This window comes from Schistocerca serialis, chromosome 7 (genome assembly GCF_023864345.2).
Source record: "Schistocerca serialis cubense isolate TAMUIC-IGC-003099 chromosome 7, iqSchSeri2.2, whole genome shotgun sequence".
In the NCBI taxonomy this organism is placed as follows: domain Eukaryota; kingdom Metazoa; phylum Arthropoda; class Insecta; order Orthoptera; family Acrididae; genus Schistocerca; species Schistocerca serialis.
Genome location: NC_064644.1, coordinates 315385334 through 315406140, shown reverse-complemented (window position 1 = coordinate 315406140; position 20807 = coordinate 315385334).

The following is a 20807-nucleotide window of genomic DNA, read 5'->3' as shown; positions in this document are numbered from 1 at the left end:
AACAGGAAAGTGGGATTAGAGTTCAATGCAGCTGAAAGTAAGGTTCGCGTATGGAAGAAACGGAAATTGTCATTATTTGCATCTATCGCTACCAGAAAGAAACTGACTGGTCCATGCAGAGGAAGATGTCATGCCGGCCGCGGTGGTCTAGCGGTTCAGGCGCTCAGTCCGGAACCGCGCAACTACTACGGTCGCAGGTTCGAATCCTGCCTCGGGCATGGATGTGTGTGATGTCCTTAGGTTAGTTAGGTTTAAGTAGTTCTAAGTTCTAGGGGACTGATGACCACAGATGTTAAGTCCCATAGTGCTCAGACCCATTTGAACCATTTGAAGATATCATTCTCGGAAAGGAAGACTTCTCGACGTTTAAGTAAATGTTCAGGAAATCGTCCATGAAAGCCGAAAGAATGGGCAAAGTGTGACCTGTGACGCCATAAAATACAATGCAAAAGGAGTGGCTGATGTTCTTAAAAGTTAAAGACTTATAGTGGATGGGTTGATCTCTTTATGAAACGGGTAGGCTTATATCCATGGCGCCGTACAACAGTATGCCAAAAGCTTCCTCAGGAGTCTGAGAAAAAACTTCAAAAAATTTTAGCACTTCGGAAAGAGAAGAATTTTTGGATAGGCCAAATAGGCAACAGTGAAGAAGCCCCAGTACGGTTTGATAAGTCAGGTAATTACATGATTGATGAAGAGCGGATAAATAAAATTACCATCAAAATATCAGGGTGTGGAAAGCAGCGCATACTTGTAATGCTAGCAATCACAGTAGATGGTCGCAGACTTCCCGTTTCTTAATCTTCAAGTGAAAAACAAGCACCAAGACCCTTGAAAATGAAAAGCTGTTCCCCGATGACGCCATTGTTCGAAATGAAGAGGCCTGGATGACTGAAAATGTGTTGTTTGACTGGCTCCGAAACGTATGGGAACTCCATTGTGGTGAGCTTTCCAAATTACCATCGATTCTTTGTCTTGATGCATTTCGTGGCCATCTCACTGGCGTAGTAGAAAAGAAGATCTATAGCCTAGCTATTGACCTTTTTGTTATTCCTGGAGGAATGACTTCACTGTTACACACGCTGGACGTTAGTATAAATAACCCTTTCAAAGGTTACGTTCAGGAACAGTACGATGAGTGGTTTTGCGAAGCAAAGCGTGAACTGACTCCGATGGGAAAAATTAAGCATGCTGAACCCCACAGTACTGCATGCTTGGTTTCCTCTCCCTGGAAAAGTATAGAAGGCCCACCGATCGTAAAATCATTCACGAATTGCTCGGTTTCAAATTCTTTGGATGGAAGTGAAGATGATGTGCTGTGGGACGATACCACTGGTGATGAGAAAAGAGGAAATGAATCTTTTTCTGGTGTAGGCTCCTCCGAGGATACCTGTAATGATGACATTATCCAGTAATAATTTCCAGTATGTTTGAATGTCGTATACGTAGTCTAGTAAGTCGTTCTTTTTGAATAATGACTGTGTCACTTAAGAATTGTTGTTTTGATTGTTCATGTACACAGCCATTGTTCTGTAAAATAAATTTAACCTACCACTGAGGCGCCAGAAAACTCTGTTTTGATTTTAATTTTTAGATTAGGGGGCCGCATTAGATTCGCGTAAATGCGGTATTAATGCAGAATGAGTTTAATGAAACGTATGTCGTTTGTAATGAATGATAATTAGTACCAAGTGCACCCAAAGGCATTTGTGGCGAAATATCGAAATTTTATCGTAACTTACGGCAGAACAGAACATGAGATGCTGGCAGGGCCCCCTCCTCTTGCTGATGGGATAGATAATAGAAATATTTAGGTATAAGGCTATAATGCAAAAAAAACCTTGTTTCCTGTGCGCATTACTTGTCCATTTGACACGTTCCACATCAAAACGGTTTTCCGTGCTGTTGATAAATGGAACACGTAACTAACTAACTAACTAGTGTGCTTTAAGAAGAAAGCAAAGCACGATTACAACCTTCCTTTGATGCTTGTTTCTACTTAGGTTATTGCAAATTCGAATTCCCTAACAACTTCACTATTATCTCTTCTTTACAGTAATAAAGATGTCACCACCACTGGCGTCTATCCAACCATTGCAATATATATTACTATCTCAATTTTGTATCTCTACCACTTCTTCTCTCTGTCAATTTTCTGTTTCTAGTACTACGCGTTTATTCTTACTTTTAATGACCAAGAATAATTCTAAGTCTTTATCTTGAATTTTCCAGGTGTTTATTAATGTTCGTTAACATTTTCACTTTATATTTCTCCAATTATGAAGTAAGCAGTTATTTCATAATTAACTCTAGCTGGTGTTTCGGAAAGGTATACACCAGTTTCAGTCTGCTACTCAGGTAGTCGTTTCTTTCACTTAATACACGCATTGAGACGGTCCATACCATTCTCCACCAGATAGTAAAGATCGAGAATCCGCATCCGAAAATGATGTAGATTCTACTGAGTCTCTGGTTTAGACCTTACACTCAAAACCAAACCACCCTGATCAATTCTGGGTACGTTGCTGCAAATAGTGAGCTGTGCTCCATACCACAGGCGGGAATAGTTGTCTTCATTAAACCAGCGAACCGTCTAAACGAACTAAGGATGGCGTCAGGAGCTAGTGCCATTTGTGCCGATTGGTCTGCTGTTTGAACCTGGTTGCTCTCAGCCGGCAGAACATCCTCTAGAGAACATCCCCTACATCTCGAACGAGGCTTCACGGCAAGCATACCGAGTATTCATTGTCCTTCTTTCTATATAAGCCCATTAAGTCGCCTAAGACACGAATTACCTGTCTAATGTAGGAGCTCCCTGTCACCGTAACTCCCATCTTCTGTGCTTTTCCAGACTTGACAGTAAAATGGGCCACTGGTCCAAGATACAAGCCATCCAACGTTGGCCTTCATGTGCCATCAACAATCGACAGCATCTGACACATGTTGCAAAGGTGTAAGGGGGCAACAATGCAGCCAGTTCTCATTTCCGACTTACGCCCTCAGCCCAGACAAAGCACAGTCGCCACTTCCCGTTTCTCACACTCGAGTGACGGCAAATTGGTCAAATGGTGCACGTGTACCTGTAAAGACGCTGTGACATCGAGGTTTCCAGCGGGGTCCTAATGACGCCAGAGGTATCGCAGTTCCCACCACTGGTTGGTTGGTTGGTTTGGGGAAGGAGACCAGACAGCGTGGTCATCGGTCTCATCGGATTAGGGAAGGATGGGGAAGGAAGTCGGCCGTGCCCTTTCAGAGGAACCATCCCGGCATTTGCCTGGAGTGATTTAGGGAAATCACGGAAAACCTAAATCAGGATGGCCGGACGCGGGATTGAACCGTCGTCCTCCCGAATGCGAGTCCAGTGTCCCACCACTGGTGCCCTAAATACCTTTCAGCTTAGAGTAGCCACCGGGAGCTTGTGTCCGTGCCAGCGCATTTTCTATCTGTTTCCGGAAAGCAGTTAATAAATGTGAAAGCACACAGCTATCCATTTGTAACACATTAACAAGAAACATAAAAAGCTAGTTGAGACTTCCTTTATGCGTCACTGAAAGCGATGTTACTAAACAGTGTTACAGAAATAGAAACTGCAAGCACCGTTTCACTGAACAAGACATCAGAGCTCGCAGGCAGACAATGAAATGCAAGTAATTTAGCTAATGTCTGCTCTACGACATCGAAGTTACACGACTGTGGTGCAACTGGTGGTGGAAATTCGCACTACCTAAACTTCGATACATACGCCATATAAACTAGGAGAATAAACTCCAGCTGTGTTGACTTTTATTCTTTCAACGGTGTACTGGTACATGAGACTCGTCAATAGACCTATATCAGTGATGTTAACCGGACTATAATAAATACCGTCGTTGTAATACTGTAAAAAACTTTTAAAACGTCACACTAACAAAAAGGCCCAAATACTCACAAGAAGCTTATGAAGTGCACAGCAGAAATTACGACATGTGATTGCAGGAACAATATTTCTCATCTCCCAGGGCTCTACATATCATTGTAGAATGTATCATGTTACAAAGATTCCGAAGAGTTTAAATTTGCTAAGATGTACACTACTGGCCATTAAAATTGCTACACCAAGAAGAAAGACTGATGATAAACAGCTATTCATTGAACAAATATATTATACTAGAACTGACATGTCATTACATTTTCACGCAATTTGGGTGCATAGATCCTGAGAAACCAGTACCCAGAACAACCACCTCTGGCCGTAATAACGGCCTTCATACGACTGGCAATTGAGTCAAACACAACTTGGATGGCGTGTACAGGTACAGCTGCCCATGCAGCTTCAACACGATACCACAGTTCATCAAGAGTAGTGACTGGCGTATTGTGACGAGCCAGTTGCTCGGCCACCATTGACCAGACGTTTTCAATTGATGAGAGATCTGGAGAATGTGCTGGTCAGGGTAGCAGTCGAACTTTGTCTGTATCCAGAAAGCCCCATACAGGACCTGCAACATGCGGTCGTGCATTATCCTGCTGAAATGTAGGGTTTCGCAGGGATCGAATGAAGGGTAGAGTCATGGGTCGTAACACATCTGAAATGTATTGTCCACTGTTCAAAGTACCGTCAATGCGAACAAGAGGTGACCGAGACGTGTAACCAATGGCACCCCATACCATCACCCTGGGTGATACGCCAGTATGGCGATGACGAATACATGCTTCCAGTGTGCGTTCACCGCGACGTCGCAAAACACGGATGCGACCATCATGATGCTGTAAACAGAACCTGCATTCATCCAAAAAAAATACGTTTTGCCAATCGTGCACCCAGGTTCGTTGTTGAATACACCATCATAGGCGCTCCTGTCTGTAATGCAGCGTCAAGGGTAACTGCAGCCACGGTCTCGGAGCTGATAGTCCATGCTGCTGCAAACGTCGTCGAATTGTTCGTGCAGATGGTTGTTGTCTTGCAAACGTCCCCATCTGTTGACTCAAGGATCGAGACGTGGCTGCACGATCCGTTACAGCCATCTACATCTACATCCATACTCCGCAAGCCACCTGACGGTGTGTGGCGGAGGGTACCTTGAGTACCTCTATCGGTTCTCCCTTCTATTCCAGTTTCGTATTGTTCGTGGAAAGAAGGATTGTCGGTATGCCTCTGTGTGGGCTCTAATCTCTCTGATTTTATCCTCATGGTCTCTTCGGGAGATATACGTAGGAGGGAGCAATATACTGCTTGACTATTCGGTGAAGGCATGTTCTCGAAACTTTAACAAAAGCCCGTACCGAGCTACTGAGCGTCTCTCCTGCAGAGTCTTCCACTGGAGTTTATCTATCATCTCCGTAACGCTTTCGCGATTACTAAATGATCCTGTAACGAAGCGCGCTGCTCTCCGTTGGATCTTCTCTATATCTTCTATCAACCCTATCTGGTACGGATCCCACACTGCTGAGCAGTATTCAAGCAGTGGGCGAATAAGCGTGCTGTAACCTACTTCCTTTGTTTTCGGATTGCATTTCCTTAGAATTCTTCCAATGAATCTCAGTCTTGCATCTGCTTTACCAACGATCAACATTATATGATCATTCTATTTTAAATCACTCCTAATGCGTACTCCCAGATAATTTATGGTATTAACTGCTTCCAGTTGCTGACCTGCTATTTTGTAGCTAAATGATAAAGGATAAGATGCCTGTCATCTCGACTGATAGTGATACGAGGCCGTCGGAATCCAGCACGGCGTTCCGTATTACCCTCCTGAACCCACCGATTCCATATTCTGCTAACAGTCATTGGATCTCGACCAACGCGAGCAGCAATGTCGCGATACGATAAACCGCAATCGCGATAGGCTACTATCCGACCTTTATCAAACTCTCCTCCTTGCACGAGGCATCACAACAACGTTCCACCAGTCAACGCCTGTCAACTGCTGTTTGTGTTTGAGAAATCGGTTGGAAACTTTCCTCACGTCAGCACTTTGTAGGTATCGCCAACCTTGTGTGAATGCTCTCAAAAGCTAATCATTTGAATATCACAGCATCTTCTCCCTGTCGGTTAAATTTCGCGTCTGTAGCACGTCATCATCTTTGTGGTGTAATTTTAACGTGTATGAACCTAAGCGTGTATGGAATAGATCTTTGAAGCAATCGGATTTTCTGCTGTATGATCACCTCTTACCACTTTGAACTGAATTCAGTCAAACCGATTTGAAACATAATTAAACAAAAATATTGGCCACACATATCTACAAATCAGGACTTGAGGATCTGACATGAAAATGCATAAAGGATCTCCAAAAAGACTGGACCTATACCTAACACGTTAAATATACTTGAAATGAGCTTTGGGGATGGGATGCTTAGTAAATTTTCAGCAATTGACTATAGATTACTATTCATACATTGCACACAGTCTTGATTTCGGCTTTTTAGCCGTTCTCAAGTGCAAGCTGAAACGACGAAAAATTTCCAACATGTGATTTAGGCATTTAGGACATTTTATGAAATTTCAACTTGCGCTGAAGAGTTATTATAAAGCTAAAATTATGATTTTTTGAAATAAATGAATACTGATTTACTGTGAAATGCCTGAAATTTCTTTCAAAAAGCGTAAGTAGGCTGTTTAGGTTTTTATGTTGGTAACACCACATAGCTCTCTGTATGAAAATCACCGACTGGGCTGTGTGCAGTCTGTGGCTGATTTGCATTGTTGGAGTATTTGCTATTGTAGTGTTGGGCAGTTGGATGTGAAGAGCGCGTAGCGTTGTTGGATGTGAGCCTCCAGCAGTGGTGGATGTGGGAAGAGAGATGGCAGAATTTTGAGAGCGGACGTGTGTCCATCAGAAAGAGTAAATTTGTAAAACTGGATATCATGAACTGACTTTTGAACATTATTAAGGTAAATACCTTGTTTGTTCTCTATCAAAATGTTTCATTTGCTAACTACGCCCATCAGTAGTTTGCCATCAGTAATTAGAATCATTCATTTAGCTGGCAGTATTCGAGCTCGCTGTATTGGAGTAGTTCGTATAACGAAGATTTTTGTGAGGTAAGTGATTCGTGAAAAGTATAGTTTATTGTTAGTCAGGGCCATTCTTTTGTGGGGATTACTGAAAGTCAGATTGCGTTGCGCTAAAAATATTGTGTGTCAGTTTAGTGGTGATCGGAATAAGTAAAGAGAGAAATGTCTGAGCACTTTCGGTTTTGGTCAGCTGTTTGAAAATCATAACGTTAGACGTTTACCAGCGCAGTAATTTATAATTTACCAAACGGGACGTTCCAAACGTTCTACACGATTGTAGTCCCCCACAAAGGAAGCAAAGAACCTACAAAATACCATCCAATTGATCAGAAGAAAACTGTACCTATAATGCAACAGTGTCTAGTACAGCTGTTGAAACCACAATTTAAATAGATTTACCATTCTATACAACTGCGTACAGAAAGTAGTCAGAAGCAATTTCGGTAAGTAGAGCTCTAGATATTACACTAGCAGCCTCAACAATATTCTGGAATATGAGTACCTGTAATGTCCCATCCCGGAGCGGTCACCCCATAACTAAGTCAAAGGATTCGTGCACACTCACTGACCAGAGGTAAAGTTATTTGATGCAAATATTATAAAATGCTGCTACATAAACTCTCAGAAAGATAGATGTAAGCTAGAGAGCAAACGACGTAGTATACAATATGTTCGAGAGGGAAACATAGCAACGGAAAGCCAAGAGAGACGAGTTCAGGATAAAAACTGCGTAAGGAAAGAAAACTGGCGAAGAGGGCAGTCCTTGTCAAAATATGTCTACTAGTATCAGACATTGGCTGCTATTTGGGAAAAAAATTCTGAGAGCTTACTTTCGAAGCAAAGTATTGTACGGAAATGGATCAGGAAATTGGTAAATCCATAAAAGAAGAAAATCGGCGCATTATATGTGAGGTGCTACAAAAGGATATTGAAAAGTAAATGGAATTATAAGAAACGAGAAGATTCTCCACAGAATCAGTAAGAAAACGAATATGTGGAAAACACTGACTACATGAGAGTAAACGATGATAGAATTTGTCTTAAGTCATCTGGTAATTACTTCCATATTATTGGAATATGAAAGCCATATACCATAGGGAAAATAAAGTCTGGAATTTATCCAACAAATAACTGAGTGCTACTTCGAGACGTACAAGTTATCGAGCCGCATCAAATCAGCTGGAAGACTGAGAACTCAAAAGAAGAAAATGTGGTAAACACCATGCACTTTAATATGCACAAAGATGCCCTGGCTATGTGGCCGAGTGGATAAAAGCTAATCACAAAGAATATAAAATAAATAAGTTTTCCAGCTTTTCTCTTTTCAAACATTTAACTTTATTATCAAAGGCACATATTTTACGATATTGTGTTCGCATACAAATTTTTTCATTGTTCTATTATTGTTTTTTTATTGTAACATCTGTCCTTTTCCATTACACGGCTCACATTTCATTCTAAATAATTCTCTGTGCTACCTTCCAGTACGGCCCGCGATTAATTTATTTCTTACACATTCATGTTGTGAATGCCACACGTATTTCTGTACGATTCATTCTCTTATTATCGAAACCAACAGATCGCGAAATAATGCTTCTAATACGCTCGTTGTCTCCTACTGGTTCGGAGCGCTATAAAAGCTGTGGCCTTAATTTAAATATTTTAAACCTCAGCTCTCTTTTTGCCGGAACCTCCACACAAAGCAACGCAGGCGTGGCGTTGAGGCCGCAGCCCGCGCCGGTTCGGCGTTCGGCGCCCAGCAGGAGCTGGAAGGCTGCTGGTGACCGCTGAGGGCGCGGCGAGCCCATTGCGGCGCGCCGGTATCGGGTTTGGCTGTATTTACCGTCACGTCGATCGCGGCGGACCGCATTATCTGGCGCACAATGGCGCCCCTAGAGAGCTGTCACACAGTTTTGTAGTCGGCGGCGCGCACAAAGCGCTGCGCGTGAGGGCACAGAAATTGGCCGGCACACATTTTACGCGGCACTCTCCGACCTTTGTTCCCCCATCCGTCTCCCCCAACGCTGTTTGGTCTAGAAGTAAAATATACAGCAATTCACCATTTGCAGATAGGAGATACGTACTTCCCAGCGTCTATAGACGTTGCTAACCACTTTACTGAACCAACTGACTGAAAAAAAGGGTCATAACACCAAGAAGTTGTGTGCCATAAACGAAAGTTGATAGGTGAGTTTCTGCAACTGAAACATGTTGTCTATTGTAAGCGTAGGCTTCCGCGGCCGTTGTCTTCTTCAATAAAATTCTTCAGGGTATCAGACCGCATCGTCATAATGTAAAATGCGCCAACGTTTCGGCCAGCGTTGCAGCTAGCCTACATCAGGGCCTTACGTTAACTGCTAAATGAACACACTTGGTTCCTTAAATAGCTGCACGAGAAAACCGTGTCGTTACTTGATTGGCTGTAAAAGGAGGAGGAGGAGGGGTGAAAGGTATGCTTTATTGGTGTTTCCTTTATTATCTGTCATTGGCTGAAATAGGTGTTTTCTATTGGTCTTTATATTAATCCACCCCATTGGAGGAGACGGACGAATAGCGAACAGTTAATGGCTGTGACGTCACACTGTTTCCATGCTGTCCAGAAGCCGGCTGCGGCGTGCCATTGCTTTGTGTGCTCGCGACCACTACTGCGGCTCTCCGCGTGTCTGCATGGGCCGCCTCGGCTCTGCCGCCGCTCCGCAGCCCTGCTATTGCAGGCAGCCAAGACCTCGGAAGCTTGTACCCGTCCTCTCTATTCATGTTGGTGGGTCTTTTGGCTATTTCTATCGCCTCTCTAATCTTTCTTTTGCAAGTGAGAGGCTGTTTCGCCAGGACGCGGGCTTCTTGAAAAAATATTGGTTTCCCGCACTCGTCTCGGTGTTCCGCCACTGCTGACTTAGTGTGTTGTTTCAGGCGGATATATCTTTCATGTTCCGAGAGCCTTGTGCTAATCGGACGTCCCGTCTCACCTATGTAGACTAATCCACACGCACAACCAATTTCATACACGCCAGCTGTGTGTAGGTTGTCAACTGCATCCTTGGTAGAACCGAGCATGTCTGATATTTTGTTTCTGCTTCGGAAAATTGGTTTGATGTCGGCTTTTCGTAGAATTTTGCCAATACGTTCGGTGACCCCTTGTACATATGGTAACACAGCAATGCTCTGTGCCTCCTTCTCCTCTTCCCTATTAGTCTTCTCCCTTGTCGACATGGTGCTGTCTATCATCTGCTTCCCATAGCCATTAGTTCCGAAGATGGACCTGAGGCGTTCAAGTTCTGTCTTCAGATGTTCTTCGTCGCTTATCCTGTACGCTCTCTTCGTTAGCGTGTGCAGGGCGGACTTCTTCTGCGTGGGGTGATGGTGGGAGGAGGCGTGAAGGTACCTGTCCGTATTGGTTGGTTTCCTGTACACTTCTTGGCCAAGTTTACCATCAGGTTTTCGATAAACTTCCACGTCGAGAAAAGGCAGCACCCCATTCTTTTCTGTTTCCATTGTAAACTGAATTTTCCAATGCTGTTGGTTAAGGTGCTTGTGGAAGTTCTGTAACTCCTATTCAAATTTCACATCAGTCACATAAGGGGGCACAAGTAACGCCACTATGAAGATGCAAATCAATTTTGCTTTAAATACACGCTGTAACAGTCGTGAGGATTAGTCACTTTCGAGATTTGACGTGGAGAATTCGTCAAGAATGTCTTTAAGGCAATATAGATGCCATTATCAACACCTCACTGAGTTTTAGGAGGTAGTGTAGTAGGGCTACGAGAAGCTGGATGTTCCTTTACGATACTGCAGAAAGACTTGGGAGGAATGTAGCCACTGTAAATGGTTGCTGGCAGTGGTGGTCACGGGAATAAACGGTCGCAAGAGGACCGGGCTCCGGACGACCACGTGACATTACCGAGAGCGAAGATCACAGTGTTCAGCGTATGACTCTGGCGCGTCGTACTGCATCTGCAGCAGCAACTTCAGTAGCAGTTGACACCACAGCGACAAAAAAAAAAAAACTGATACAAATCGGTTACTTCAAGGACAACTCCGAGCCAGATGCCTGTAGCATGCATTACACTGACCCCAGATCGCCACCATTTGCGATGTCACTGGTGGCAAGCGAGAGTTCACTGGAGCGCGGGTTGGAGGCCTGTTGTATTTTCTGAAGAATACTGGTTCTGCCTTAGTGCCAGTAATGACTGTGTGTTGGTTAGAAGCAGACCAGTTGATTGTCTGTGTGGTGTGCGTACTGGAAGACCTTCGGTACACACACCATCAGATTATTTGACTTGTCGCTCTAACGAAGTAGGCGACTGTCAGCAATATGTCTCGTGGTCTTATTGTGGCGTGTTTATCTTCTGCCGTTAGGTCAGACGATAGAAATGCCACTTGCACGCTTAGAGTAGCAGACTGACGCTGACCAACTTTAAACAGAACTTGATTAATTTTCACACACATTTATTAAAATAATAATAATCATAAACCTTACTTAACTTGATTCTGGATGCTATTTACAATTGACAATCTGAAGTTCCTTTGGTCTTGGTATGTTAATCTTATCCTCACATATCTCTGGTACTGGACAAAGTGTCTATTCATTTATCTTCATGGCTATGTACAGGAATATGGTAATCTTATTAGGTGCAGACTGAAACTTGACTACAGACTGAGGCAGACTAAGGCAGACTGACTAATCGGAGGTCTGTACACTCGTTATAATACCTCGCGCATTCAGGTATCACTGCGCGAGTGTGATCTGCGAGGAGAAAAGGTTCTACGTTAACAGCAATCTCATTGGCTGCGTTACATATTAATCGGCGAAAGCAGAATTTGGTCCGTCTCTAAGACAGCGCCATCTCGTAGTGCGGAGACGGACGAGCGCTGCGCCTGCGCTGTTGTCCTTAGCGGGGCGCGCTCTATTGGGAAAGTTGTGTACGCGCTGACTACGCGGAACTATGTACACGACAGTCTGCATCCAACATGCCAGCGTGTTAGACACTCTTGAACTATACCTGGAGTACGGTCTGAGATGAAATTTCATATAGCAACAGAAGGACTCTCGCCATTATCCCACACACCCAGACTGCAAATATATACGTCAGTCTTATGACTGGACCTGTTGTGCTGCCATTCATGAACAGCATTCCAGTGACAGTCTCTCAACAGGATTACGCTCGCCCACATACCTGCTGCAACGCAACATGCTCTACTCTAAAGAGTGCCGGCATGTTGGCTTGGGACATATGGGACATCTACGGACGAAAACTCAAGCGTCATCCACAACCAACAATAACCGTCCTTGCATAGAGCGACCATGCGCATCAGGTATGGAACTCACTCCCACAAACTCACATCTGGCACCTGTACAACACAATGCATCCACGTTTGCATGCATGCATTCAACATTCTGGCGGATATACCAGTTATTAATGTATCACCATTTGACATTTGCAATCGCTTATCTCGCGTTTACATGAACTCGTGATCTTACAATGTTAATCAGTTAAACTGATTAACTGATTAAATGTTACCTAGACAAATGCATTTCGTTATATATATATATATATATATATATATATATATATATATATATATATAGTGTCATATATTAAAGTGCCTTGTTGATACATTCACGTATTAAACGTGGTGAGCTGCATGTACGTTTTGTTATTTCCATACTTCATTTCCAAACAGGAGAAACTCATGTGGATGAAGAATATTCATACGCTCACTGTATCCTGTTAGACCACTTTGATATGCTCCCCAGTAATATGTTTTTAGATACTGCAACTCGTTTCGTCGGGTACCAGTCTCATCATTTAATCAATTAGTTCAGTTTATCATTTTCTTTGTACAATTCAAACACATCATCGTAGATTTACTTTTGAAGTTTACTTTGTATAAATAACGAATTTGCATGTGATCCTGTCACATGCAAAACTAGAATAATTTTTCTGTTTATATGTTTCGACGCGCAAGTCGCCGAAGTGGCGTCAATTCGAAAGACTTGCACCCGGCGAACGGTCTACCCGACGGGAGGCCCTAGTCACACGCTCTGAGCACTATGGGACTTAACATCTATGGTCATCAGTCCCCTAGAACTTAGAACTACTTAAACCTAACTAACCTAAGGACAGCACACAACACTCAGCCATCACGAGGCAGAGAAAATCCCTGACCCCGCCGGGAATCGAACCCGGGAACCCGGGCGTGGGAAGCGAGAACGCTACCGCACGACCGCGAGATGCGGGCCCTAGTCACACGACATTTACATTTATTTATTTATATGTTTCTATTTACAACATAGAATTCAATTGCTTCTGATGATTGCTTCACTTTATAAGACATTTTCATTACACTGTCTTTGTATGATACGTTTTGTATTGTGCCAAGAGTTTTGCCGGTTGTTGTATCTTGGCGAGAAGTACGAGTGAAGTCCTAGAAAGTAGTTTCAGTGAGTAAGAAAAACAAGTTGTTGGTAAGTTAATATGGTCTAAGAAAATAAAAATTGCAATTAGTTCATAAAATCACCAGTTCCACTTGTAGGATACTAGAAACAAGATACTGATTGTGTCTAATGGAACGACTACAATGAAGATTCGTCGAGTGCAACGATCCTAAAGAAAAGCATGTGTTGCGCTTCTTGTTCTTCAGTAACTTTCAAATTATTGCCACAAACTCATCAGCTTGGAGTGAACTGAGATTACAGTTGTAGTCTCAATATGGTTAACATTAGAAAACCACATAGCAGGAGCGTTACACCATATATTTCAGCGGTATTCGTGTACTGGCCGTACAGGTGTCTTGTAGACGAACTGCTGTTTCCCACTAACCTGCCAACGACTCGTAGCCTGCCATTTACTTTATCTATCTTACATCGCTACACATTGCTACACCCAAATATTTATGACTGACCCTGAATGTGATTTATTAATCCAGAACTCTAAGAAAAGCACACTTTTCCGTTTGGTGACGTGCATAGCTCTTCATTTCTCTTTCCCCCGATTGGTATTTTGCTGAGATCTAACTTGATATGACTGCAATTTTTACGGGATAGAACTCCCTCTCAGGAAAACACTGATGTGTAAAGAAGTTGAAAATTTTTGAAATATCTGAAGACTTTTTAAATAACCACACCGCCATTTGACTGTATTGTTGTTTATTTAATGACGACCCAGATTTTGGCATAAGTTCAAATCAAATGGTTCAAATGGCTCTGAGCACTGTGGGACTTAACGTCTGAGGTCAGCAGGCCCCTAGAACTTAGAACTACTTGAACCTAACTAACCTAAGGACATCACACACATCCATGCCCGAGGCAGGATTCGAACCTGCGACCGTAGCGGTCATGCGGTTCCAGACTGAAGCGCCTAGAACCGCTCGGCCACCTCGGCTGGTCATTTCCAAGTGATTCAGTTTACGTCATTAACGTATATTGCAGGATTGCAGGACATCAAACTCGAATTTGGCCATAAACTAAGAATAATATTTCCCCTCCATGAAATTCCAGATGAAAAATCATCATCCTGTAAAAAGATCAGTAAATTTACTGATCTTTCTACAAGACGATGATTTTACATCTGGCATTTAGTGGGGAGCGAATATTTTTCTTATTTATGGCCAATTTTGAGCTTGAAGTCTTGCAATGTATATTAATGAGATGAACTCAGTCACCTGAAAATGGCATCAAAGGCCGTAACCTTAGTCGTAATTAAATAAACAACAATACAGTCAGATGGCGGTGTGTTCATCTAAAAATTACTGTATGATTGTTGCTCAGCAACATCAAAAATATTTGAATACATTTGGACCATCCGATCTGTTCTACCGCAAGGGCTCCTGTGCCCTCCGTATTTACCCATGACTCCTCAACAAGTAAGCTTTGTTTCTCAGTCAGTGGCGAAAATTATGGTAAACAGATATCCCTATGTGAGCATAACTTCAGGATCTATCACCGAAGCAACTGAAGGCATCGAGACTACCTTTGAACAAGATGTTCGTCCGTAACAACACGAGTTTGACAGATGAATAGTTCAAAAATGGTTCAAATGGGTCTGAGCACTATGGGACTTAACTGCTGTGGTCATCAGTCCCCTAGAACTTAGAACTACTTAAACCTAACTAACCTAAAGACATCACACACACCCCTGCCCGAGGCAGGATTCGAACCTGCGACCGTAGCGGTAGCGCAGTTCCAGACTGTAGCCTAGAACCGCTCGGCCACTCCGGCCGGCGACAGATGAATAACGAAAGTGAGTGACTAGGGACAAATCACGTAATTATCATCTTATACGAAGTCCAACATCTGGGATCCCTAGTGGTGAACAGCAGAAGAATCTCGAGCTCCAGTAGAAATGGTTCCACTCTGAGCAAAACTTGTGCAGCTGTACGAAGCAGTAACGGGCCTCGCAGGAGACGACGTGTGTTGGTGTGTCGTTGGACAGGTAACAAGCTATACTGTGGAGGACTTTCCCAAACTAACACTTCGTGCTGCTGGAAAACCGGTAGTTACTGGAGAATTTCTTGTAATATATCCCTCATCTAACTTACCGGGCTGATAGTTTCACATACAAGTATGCAATTTAATTCCATCAATAACTGCAGTTTATACTTGCTGTCCACACGATAATAATAGAAATAATTATTTCTCAGCTAGTTGTGTCATTTGGAGATACAGAGGTATGGTAACTTTGTTTCATTCTTATTGTGAACCGAAGGTTGACTGTGTCTGCTATGATGAATAATTACGGAAATAGAAGTATTATAGAGATCGAGATCCGGTGTGAGCGCATGTACTGTCCGTCTATAAGGACGCCAATGCGACTGCTGGATTGAAGATGCCCTTCATTGCGTGTGAGAGATCCTCAGCTATTTGCATTCATTTCAGAAACTTCCTGTTCGAATAACACCGGCCCCTATGTAAGGCAGAGGCATCCACATTATGTCGGATGTATCGAAAAAATGTACCCAAAATCTATCACCCGTCTAATAATGTTGGGACGAACATCTATACAAAGCGTTTAGCTTTCATCTTGCGCGAATCCGATGAACCATCACTTACTATCCAACAGCACCTCCACATGCCTTTTAGCCAAAGCCGACCACAGAATCATCTGTCTCTTAAATGGTTCAAATGGCTCTGAACACTATGGGACTTAACTTCTCAGGTAATCAGGCCCCTAGAACTTAGAACAACTTAAACCTAACTAACCTAAGGACATCACGCACATCCATGCCCGAGGCAGGATTCCAACCTGCGGTTCCAGACTGTAACGCCTAGAACCGCTCGGCCACATCTGTCTCTTAACACGGACACGCAGGTTTCTGTCTCCTGTAGAATATATCCGTTCCCGTCTATGGATGAGGCACTTTTTTTTGTAACCTGTACTCCACTGTTTATTCCCGATTCTGTTTCAGATATTTGTAGTTATTAATTTGGCCTACTTTCTGAACCATTTCAATGATTACAAATCTGACATTCTTGTATCCTTGGCCTATTGTGATTCAGTCAGATCACAAGAAAAATGGGTACTAATTTCGTGTCGGTGGCGTGAATGTCTGTAAACCCCCTGGAATCAGAATTAACCATTGTCAGAAGCACAGAGCGATGTTTTAGCATATCCTGGCATAACAAATGTGGCTGGACCGGGACTCTAGGCTGAAAACATGCCTGTCATTGAGCTATGCGGATATGACTCATGACCCGCCTCCGTAACTTGGAAGACAAACTTCAAGCCCCAGACTGCTACACTGCTACCAGAAAATTCGAAAATGACGTAGAGCGCACTGCAGAGCGAAAGATTCATTCATGAAACAACATCTATGCCGTGGTTAACGCTACAGCCTTGTCATCCAACAGTGAGTGAATCTTCTGTGATTTCCGCCATCAAAGACACTAGCGGGCGGTACGAGGCACCAACTGGCAGTCACATGGGCCTGGCCGCTGACGTCACGTCGAGACAAAAGCCAGCTGCTGCACCGCCCCAGGACACTATGAATTTTTCTGTTCTACACTTTACTTCACCTGCATCATACTTTCATGACTTAGCTGTATACAGTATTTCAGGTGAACTAGGTTTTGGATTAGTGTTCTGAGGATAATCATGGGTTTCCTTCAACCTGGATGGCCTGGTTTTTCCTCTTCATCGACTGGAACTTTGAGCTATCAAGTGATTACACTATGTCTATATTCACTGTGTAAGAAATAGTGTGTTGCACTGTGGCAGGTGTGACAAATAAATCCTATCTTTATGGTAACCTTTCTTCTAGGAGAACTAATCCAGAATGGTTTGATGGGGAGCTTCTGTGAAAATTGCAACAGTCCGAAACAGTGACTGTGAGGACATGTGCTGTCTCGTGCCTTGGCAGTTCTATCACTAGATTATTTCTCTGGAAAAAAACGTTTCTGTGATTGAGTTCCAGTCATGCAGTCTATTAATGTCACGAAGTTTCACATCCTAGTAAAGTGGAAAAGCAGGCCATGCAGGTGGGGCCATTAACCCAGAGACGCCTAAGGTTTACAGAGGTAGTAACATGAAAACGAACCAGCTCTAAATGCTGTTTCGATGCTGCAGCTTCACCACATTCTCCTCTCTATGAGCACATCGTGGTGATTTTCAAAGGTGAATAGTCCTTAGAATTGATTGGGAACCAGCTACACACTGAATGGATATCCAAATACAATGATTTTATACTTGTTTCCTGAGGCTGATTTGCACGGTTTCTCGGAACTAATAACCTTGTAAGTAGGCTGTTTAGGTTTTCTTATTGGTAACGCCACGTAGTGCTCTCTATGAAAATCACTGGCTGTGCTGTGTACAGTCTGTGGCTAGTTTGCATTGTTGTCTGCCATTGTAGTGTTGGGTTCAAAAAATGGCTCTGAGCACTATGAGACTTAACATCTATGATCATAAGTCCCCTAGAACTTAGAACTATTTAAACCTAACTAACCTAAGGACATCACACAACACCCAGTCATCACGAGGCAGAGATGTAGTGTTGGGCAGTTGGCTGTTAACAGCGCGTAGCGTTGCGCAGTTGGAGGTGAGCCGCCAGCAGTGGTGGATGTGGGGAAGTGAGATGGCGGATTTTTGAGAGCAGGTGATCTGGACGTGTGTCCATCAGAAACAGTACATTTTTAAGAAGGGATGTCATGAACTGCTATATATATTATGACTTTTGAACACTATTAAGGTAAATACATTGTTTGTTCTCTATCAAAATCTTTCATTTGCTAACTATGCCTATCAGTAGTTAGTGCCTTCAGTAGTTTGAATCTTTTATTTAGCTAGCAGTATCGGCGCTCGCTGTATTGCAATAGTTTGAATAACTAAGATTTTTGTGAGGTAAGTGATTTGTGAAACGTATAGGTTAATTTAGTCAGCGCCATTCTCTTGTAGGGATTATTGAAAGTCAGATTGCGTTGCGCTAAAAAAAATATTATGTGTCAGTTTAAGCACAGGCATGAATAATTTTACTAAGGGGACGTTTCAACCTATGAAGGGCTCTTCTTTTTCTTTCCTTTTTAACAAAATAACAAAGATGTAGAATTTTTCTGTTATATTCCACGACAATACTCAGTTCCTTCTCATTTCCATAACATATTGTTTACCAAAATTAGAAGAGGAGTATTCAGAATACTGTAATTGGGTCGACCTCCTCAATCCAGTGATAGTGTATGAGAAAAGAAAAACAAATATTTTTCTTAAGTGCTGGTGGATAGACTGTCAAAAATTTTCTGTAGAAGCGTTTATGTCTTTATTTGTAATGTTTTCTATGGGAAGATTTAAGAAATTTGTTTGTAAATATTTCATAGTATTCAATTTAAAATTTCAGCATTTGCCAGAGAGGACACTGAAGCTCTGGCTGTGCAACAAAAGAAACAACTGGTAGTGCAACCAACTAAAACTTTCTTGCACACGGCTGTTGAAAATTCATACAAGTGTAGTTAGTAAGAGGTCAAATGATAATCTTCAGATACAGAAGCTAGAGTGTTTATGACATTACCAGGAGCGTATGGGGCCATCTGAGGTAGGAAAAACATACCGATGGGAAATGTATAGTAAGCTCTGGTTGTCTTAGAAATAGTGAAACAAGCAGCCTGTTTCAGTATTATGGGCTACCATTAACAGTGATCCAAAAATTTTCACTTTTTATTTTTTACAGAAATGGAAATATAGATGCTTTATACATTTAGATGCGCTCAATACGAATATCAAACTTAAAATTATCTCCAAGCTCAGGCTTACAAGTTAACAAGGTGGTTACGTTTCATAGTCTCAATTATGGGACATTATAGCAGTTACATGCCAAGGCATTGTGACAAGGGTTCTTCTGCCGTAAGCGAGTCACGTGAACATTGTGTTTTACACCAAGACTCACTTGCACGCCAGCCAGTCACGTGAGCATTGTCGAATACAGAAATCATGAACGGTTTTATCGGTTGTCAAGGGAGCTTTGTCTTGTGCTGCGATATTTCACTTGTTACTGGAACGAGTGTCTCGACGGTTGGCAGTGAATGTATGTGTAGTGTTGAAAGTGAAGAACTGTGTTACTGTGCAAGTCTACACTTTCAAAAAAATGCGCTGCAAATCAAAGGGTTCAAATAACTCTGAGCACTATGAGACTTAACTTCTGAGGTCATCAGTCAGCTAGAACTTAGAACTACTCAAACCTAACTGACCTAAGGACATCACACACATCCATGCCCGATGCAGGATTCGAACCTTCAACCGTAGCGTAAAAATTGATTAAAGCAATGAAAAAGCATACGCCTACTATTTCCCGTGTCGAGTTGGAGACCATGCTACATCGTGGGCTCCACATATGTGCTGCATCTCGTCTTCGTCTACACCGAATGCTTGGATGCATGGTAAAAATGTTTCCATGAAGTCTGGTGTGGCTGCTATTTGGCGTGAAACACAAATCACGCATTGGATTGTTATTTTTGAGTGGTTCCTCCCTTGATGAAAGGAGTAAAGGCCAAGAAATAGAGGAACATTTAGTACCCTGGCATCCCATCAGCCATTTGCCCTTTGGCTCATGGCGAAGTATTATCAGTTTCCGTTCCCCCAAATGTAATGCCTTCAGCGATGAACCTGAACTGATACACGCAGTTGAAAAAGTGTACTCACACACCAGTGACACTGACCCTATACGTACACCAACATCGTCATCTGGAGAACGACACAACATCATAGTAGGTGTCTCTGTGCTTCGGGAGTGCCAGACAAATGTTGAGTGTCATTCCAGTATTGAAGACGGCATTATATTCTGCAGTGACAATACGTACAAACCAGGTGAGTTGATTGGTTGGTTGGTTGTTTTGGGGGAAGAGACCAAACAGCGAGGTCATCGGTCTCATCGGATTAGGGAAGGATGGGGAATGAAATCGGCCGTGCCCTTTGAAAGGAACCATCCCAGCATTGGCCTGGAGCGATTTAGGGAAATCACGGAAAACCTAAATCAGGATGGCCGGACGCGGGATTGAACCGTCGTCCTCCCGAATACGAGTCCAGTGTGCTACCACTGCGCCACCTCGCTCGGTCCAGGTGAGTTGAAACTCTTTCTAGACGGCTCATAAACATGCCTGATGACAGTACTGTTGCACAATATCAATGAAAGGACGTTCATCTCTGTCCTGTATGTTGCCTTAGCCAAAGAAACTTACATCATGTTGAACTCCTTTGGAAACTTAGTTAATTAGAATAAGCATGAATGGCTGATAGTGGAAGTTTAAAAGTCACTGCAATGGTGCTGGGTTTGCAAGGTGGCTACACTAAGCAATGCTGCAACTTGTGTGAATAGGACAATCCCG